The sequence below is a fragment of the Phaseolus vulgaris genome, chromosome 8, assembly GCF_000499845.2.
Source record: "Phaseolus vulgaris cultivar G19833 chromosome 8, P. vulgaris v2.0, whole genome shotgun sequence".
Lineage (NCBI taxonomy): Eukaryota > Viridiplantae > Streptophyta > Magnoliopsida > Fabales > Fabaceae > Phaseolus > Phaseolus vulgaris.
In genome coordinates this window covers 10,381,418-10,388,361 of record NC_023752.2, presented here as the reverse complement: position 1 = coordinate 10,388,361, position 6,944 = coordinate 10,381,418, and the positions used below count along the sequence as shown (strand labels likewise).

At 43.1% G+C, this 6,944-nt stretch overlaps 1 long non-coding RNA gene across 4 annotated transcripts; it reads right to left on the bottom strand.

The window, feature by feature from the left end:
* Positions 1 to 3,393: 3,393 nt before the first annotated feature.
* On the bottom strand, positions 3,394 to 5,505 carry LOC137826257 (uncharacterized). 4 transcript variants are annotated; one of them, XR_011083468.1, is made up of 5 exons: positions 5,205 to 5,505; positions 4,842 to 5,072; positions 4,544 to 4,751; positions 3,981 to 4,433; positions 3,394 to 3,898 (listed from the first exon to the last, which is right to left on the bottom strand). It is a non-coding gene; the product is annotated as an uncharacterized lncRNA (long non-coding RNA). The 4 variants fall into 4 exon arrangements; XR_011083469.1 differs by having other exon boundaries at positions 3,981 to 4,123; positions 4,214 to 4,433; positions 4,842 to 5,496; XR_011083467.1 differs by having other exon boundaries at positions 4,540 to 4,751; positions 4,842 to 5,504.
* Positions 5,506 to 6,944: the final 1,439 nt, after the last annotated feature.

Genomic DNA, 6,944 nt, shown 5'->3' with positions numbered 1-6,944 from the left:
AAATACCGTGCACATTCATTGGCCCTCTTAAATTATCATGAAACCATCCTTCACGCCCCTTACCAAGACAAACCGGGTCCACCATGCCCTGGACCGTCTCTTCCAACTCCAAGCCTCCTTCCCCGACGGCACCCACACCTCCATCTCCGGCCAACCCAAGCTCCGACCCCACTGAATCGCACAAGCTTGCACCTACGCTTCCGTCATCGGAGCTAGCTTCGGTGTCTACCTCTGAAGCTCCGCCATTCCACTTGCCAAGACTCCGTTTCGGGACGGACATCTCTTCAACAAAGGCAACCTTACACGACCTACCATTGATGCACAACTCCTTCTCCATATTGACTGCTGATCTGACCGATGTTTTAACTCTAAACCGAGCAAACTCCACTGTTTCTCTTCTCTCAGTTGCTTTGTCGACCTCCATCACCTCTCCCACCACGGCCCCTATTTTGGAAAAACTATGTTTGCACCAGAACTGTAGCGGGATTCCACTGCATCGTATCCATGCAAAATGTTCTTTTAGTTCGAAAGAACCATCCCAGGGTGTAACCGCCGAGAACGCTTCGTCGAACCAAGACCTGTTGTCTGCAATGATCTTCTTCAGACTTCCTCCATCATCGCATGACAGCAGAACGAACCTACCACCAAGATATCTTACTTTGACTAGGTTGAAACCTCCCAACACAAAGCTCTCCTTAATCACTTGCATGCTTGGAAGCTCTTTCAAACTACCAACGTAGCATCCTTCTAACCAATCGTCTTGTTCTACCTCCACTGTAACCTGAGAATCAACGTCGCCCCCCAAAGAGCTACCCACAATCTCGCCTGTCCCAAGCTTTCCTGCTCCCCCCCGAAACCACTTGAGCGAACGAAACCTGCTCCATTTGCTTCCCCTTCCCACTCGTTGTGCTCGTCATTGGGTTCCTCCCTAATCTGGACCCTTCATTCTTTTTCTTCCTTGAACCATCCTTCCTCTGATATTTGGGAAGGTTCACCTGCATCTTCCAAGTGCCAATCCAGATTGCACTCAATTCTCTTTCCAGGGAAAGAACATCCTTCACACCCTAGAACCTTACAAAACCAAACTTCCTATTCCTTGCATTGAGCTTTCTTGAAACAAAGACATCCATAACCCTTCCCCACCTTTGGAAAACCTTCAAAAGATCTCTCTCCATGAAATGCTCGGGGAAGTTAGTAAAGAAAAACGAAGTGTCCGCCATTGTCGAAAGTTAACAAACCGCCTTTACTTACTCCGACCACCGTGTTCCTCCGGTTACTTAGACGCAGTTACATTTTACGTGCAAGTGTTAATTCTACTTCATATTGTGCGTAAGGTTTTTACCATGATTTCACAAATCCTATCTATAACAATTTCATGAATTCAAACTCAATGTACTGAATTCTTCCCCGACAATCTATCTGGGAAACCAAACAGGATATCCTCAATAATACCATCACAGTCCCCCCCGTCCTCACAATCCACCACACTCCCACCTACCATGAACCCTACTTCTCCTTTCCACCAATTTTCCATGGATGCCACTTCTTCTATTCCACAACCGATTGGGACCACCAACAACATAACCCACGCTACTCGACAACAACAACCATTCTTCCCCCTTCTTTTTCTCCTATACGACCTTTGGGCCTTCCACATATGAAAATCATCAGGCTGAGCTGTTTAAGCTGTGCCAAACCTCCACAGTTGCGGAATATCAAAAGCGGTTTGAGAAAATTTGCAACAGAGTGATGGGTTTACATCCCGAGATGATCCTTAACTGTTTCTTATCTGGCCTAATCCCAGAAATTCGAAAATAAATAAAAGTTTTGCAACCCACTTCCATCACTCAAGCCACGGGCCTAGCCAAGATTTTAGAATCTAAAATCCAAGATTCTAAACGATCTTTCTGTTTTTCCCATACCTTACCCAAACCATCCAATCATTTATTACCCTCACCTCGTCCCTCGCCCTTTCCCACTACAACATCCAATGCAACCCCTTCCATACCTATAAAAAAACTCACATCAACCCAACTCTAAGAGCGTAGAGTCGTTGGTTTGTGTTATAACTGTGATGAAATTTTTTTTCCAGGACATAAGTACACAATCCATCGTTTTCTTCTTTTACTAAGTGACGATTGTCCAGAAGAAAACATTATGGAAGACTATCGTACCACCTTCAACGACCAACCCACAGACACACCTACACACATTCACCTCTCCTTCCAAGCCTTATGTGGAGCTCCCTCAGCCCACACTTTTTCCTTTGATGGCTACATTGGCCATCTTCCTGTTACCATTCTCATAGATACCGGAAGTTCCCATAACATTATTCAACCTCATTTGGCCCTTCACCTCCAACTTTGCACTGTTCCAATCACACCTTTTCAGTTATGGTTGGAAATGGCAACAAAATTTAGTGTTCCTCTTTTTGCCCTGATGCTCCCGTTTCTATACATACTTACACCTTTTCCATTTCTTTTTACCTCTTACCTATCGAAGGAGATGATGTTGTCTTGGGAATGGACTGGTTGTGTTCTTTGGGCCCCTTAATGGTTGATTTTTCTAAGTCGCAACTATCTTTTACCCACAATGGGTTACCCATTACACTGCATGGTACCACAAATCTGCTACGCAGTCAAGCTTCCTTCACTCATCTTTGCCATATGTTACACATAGATGCCATTTCTTCTCTACATCTCCTCATTATTGATCCACTGCCATCACCATCCAGCCCTCACAGATTATCCAAACCCTAAGCTATATCCCATCTTTTACAAACATATAGTTAAGTTTTCTCTTCTCCCCATGGACTACCTCCACACAAACCCCACAATCATCACATTTCCCTTATTCCACACTCTTCCCCAGTTAACATTAAACCCTACCGCTACCCACATGCTCACAAGCACACGATGACCTCCTTCATTCACGAAATGCTCAACGAAGGCATTATCCGCCTCAGCACAACCCCTTTTCTTCCCCAGTTATCCTCATAAAAAAGAGAGATGACACCTGACGTTTTTGTGTGGATTATAGAGGCCTAAATGCCATTACTGTTAAAGACCGTTTTCCTATTCCAACTATTGATGAATTGTTGGATGAAGTGACCACTGTCAAGGTTTTCACCGAACTTAACCTACATTCAGGTTACCATCAAATTCGAGTTAATCCTACAGATTGCCACAAAACCGCTTTTAGAACCTTTGATGGCCTTTACGAGTTCTTAGTTATGCCTTTTGGCCTTACTAATGCACCATTTACCTTTCAGGCAGCCATGGATGATTTACTCAGGCCCCATCTACGACACTTTATCCTAGTTTTTTTTATGACATTCTCATTTACAGCAAATCCATGCAAGAACACATTCACCACCTCACTTTGGTCCTTCAATTATTAGACACTCATAAATTCTTTGTTAAGGAATCAAAATGTGTGTTTGCCACAACCAGAGTCTCATACCTAGGTCATCTTTTGGAAGAAGGCATAGTGGCTCCAGATCCGGATAAAATAAAGGCTATCATACTTTGGCCTAAACCTACATCCCTTACTACCCTACGTGCGTTTCTGGGTATTACGGGATTTTATCGGAAGTTCATCCGCAGTTATGCCACTCTTGCCTCGCCACTCACGGAGTTACTCAAATCATCAACATTTACATGGAATACAAATGCAGAGGAAGCCTTTACAAAATTGAAAAATATCCTAACTACAGCTCCGATGTTGAATCTTCTGAATTTCGCCATACCGTTCGTGGTAGAAATCGACGCCTCCAACATAGCAATTGGAGTTGTGCTACCCTAATAAGGTCACCCTATTGCTTTCTTCAGCAAGAAGCTTTGCCCAAAAATGCAAACTAGCTCAACATATGTCAAGGAAATGCTAGCTATAACAGAAGCTGTAAAAAAGTGGCGTCATTATCTCATAGGTACACATTTCACAGTAATAACAGACCAACAAAGCTTAAAGGGGTTACTCACCAATGCATGCCACACACCGGAACAACAAAAGTGGGCTACCAAGCTGCTTGGATACAGTTTTGACATTCGATACCGCCCAGGCCGCCAAAATCAAGCTGTTGATTTCTTGTCCTGGCCACCCCAATCTCTCCTTTTTGCCATATCTTCCCCGATTCCGAACATGTTAAAGGAATTACAGGATTATTACGAGACGAAAAGGGGAGAAGAAGAGGTTCACAGATTAATTTCATTACCTGACACCAATTACAGTTTTCACCACGACCTTCTATACCATGCTCAAAGATTATACGTTCCTTCCATAGAGCACATTCGTTCGGCCATACTCCATGAGTTCCATGCTTCTCCCACCGCCAGCCACTCGGGCATTAAGGCCACCATGGCCAGGCTCGCGACCTCTTTTTTCTGGCCTGGTATGTACCATGACACCAAAAGGTATATCAAGGAATGCTTACCCTGCCAACAAAACAAATCATTACATCAGAAACCTTTTGGACTACTCCAACCCATACCCATACCAACCAAACTGTTGAAAGAACTAACTACAGATTTCATCACGCACCTACCTTCATCTTTAGGGCACATGGTCATCTAGGTTGTTTGTGACAGACTCTCCAAATCAGCCCACTTCATCGCCCTTCCCACATCCTTCACAGTCACCCATTTAGCTTACCGCTTTCTATTGAAATTTGCAGGTTACATGGAGTCCCTAAATCCATCATTTCAGACCGTGATCCAGTGTTCCAGAGCCGTTTTTGGAAGGAGTTGTTTCATCTACAAGGCACAAAATTAAAGTTCAGTACAACATATCACCCCCAAATCGACGGTCAAACCGAAGTTATAAATCCCTGTTTAGAAGCTTACCTTAGGTGTTTTACCAGCGAAAACCCCCGAACATGGTATCGCTATCTCTACCTTGCGGAGTTTTGGTACAACTCCTTATACCACTCGACCATCAAAACTACACCCTTCCAGGCTCTGTATGGATGTTCACCTCCTTCCATTCCAGATTACGTTCCAAGAACTGTCGCATAACCAACACTGGACACCACGCTACAGGATCGTGCACGAATGCTGCACCAGTTAAAAGCCACGCTGAAAGCAACACAACAAAGAATGGCGGAATCAACAAACAGATCAAGACGTGATTACAATATTAGGGAAAAGGACTGGATACTGCTCCGACGACAAGCTTATCGCCAAACATCACTCTCTTCCAAGACTCACAATAAGCTTGGACAAAGGTACTTCGGTCCCTATCCCGTTAAACGCCGCATCGGTGAAGTGGCATATGAACTTTTCCTTCCTCCGTCATCACATATCCATCCAGTCTTCCACATCTCCCTTCTCAAATCTTATCACGACCCAACCCCACTGTCGCATTTCCAATTCCCTCTCGAAACAGAGAACCCAACAGTACCAACCCATGACCTCCCAACTCTCTTCCCAAACTATACTTCACATTCTGAGACTTCCAATACTCCTTCTAACTCATTACACACGAACCCAACTAAAGCACCCACAAAATTCGCATCTGCAGACACGTGGAAACCATCTACGATCCACGCCCCACTTAAACTGCCACCACCCTCTTTTGCATGTGACCCTACACTTCCCAAAGCCCCACCAACTATAACCCACGCACCAAAACCACTCCTTTCAACATCCCATTCAGCAGCAGCATCACGTGACAATCCAATTTCCAATGCCATTCCAGCTGGAAACCACTCATCGCACCATGCTCCGTCAATTTCCCAGCCAGTTGTAAGCCACGCCCATGACTCTTCCGTTGACCCAACGGTCCTAGACTCGCATGGTACCAAGGCCACTACACCAAATCCCAATGCTTCCACTTCATTCCAATCCAAAAAAGTAATTCCAACTAATACCACGGACCCCAACCAAAATCAACAAATTGTAGCCCATTCAACCCATTATACCACACAACACACATTCCCTTTCACGACCCAAGAGACCCTATCCATTTTGGCAAATCCAAGTCTCAACCTTGAGGACAAGGTTGTCTCAAAGGAAGAGGCAGTTGATAGACATCCCAGGCCCATTAGAAGCAGAGAAAAACCCATCAAATTTAGAGATTATGTCTAGAAGCAATGAGCTGTCTTTTAGTGTAAGAAGAATATAATTCTGTTATGCTTTATGCTTTATGTTTTATGTTACATGAGGTACAACTGCCCTTATAATGGCCTTCATGGTTGTAAAAAGGGTAGAGAATGATAATATAGTTTTATCCTTATCTTAGTTAGTTCTTTCCTTAGTTTTTCTCCTTGTGTTCTGATTCCTAATCTTTCACAACGTAACATTTGTGGTGAAAGGTAGAAGTTAAAAGTATGTTAACTTTTGCAGTAATTGTCTTTAAAATCATATCTAATATCATTTTTTTATTAGTTGATAGCTTAAAAGTTAACTTTCAAATTTTTTTCATACAAAGACCAGTTAGACCAATTACTAAGGAGTTCTGAAAGTATGCCACAAGTAGCCAAAAAGAGCACCAGAAGCACCAACATGATGCAATGCATTGGTAAGCAATTTATTGAAAGAATTTTCTAACTGTGGATTAAAATCAAGAAAGACAGACCTCCAGTCACAAGTCATGAATAAACTATATTGTTTCTGAAAGTGTAGTCCAATCTATATCATGTCTCTACTAACCCCAAACACTCCCAAGATGTTCAAGAAACACCGATAAAAGTGACTATCCATAATAAAGTTCTTCCAGAACCACATCAAAGTATAACTTGCTACAAGGGTTCTTGAGCCCCTATGTCACGGATCTTAGCCTAGATCTGATGCTTATATATACATTGTTGATAATGAAGCACCTAATCACTTAATATAGTTTATCAATGCAATAAAATTATTGCAGACTTTAGCGTGTCTTCTAGAAGTATTTCACCTTAACTTATGTCCAAAAGAGTTGAAACTAGCCATTCAACAATACAATTTGGA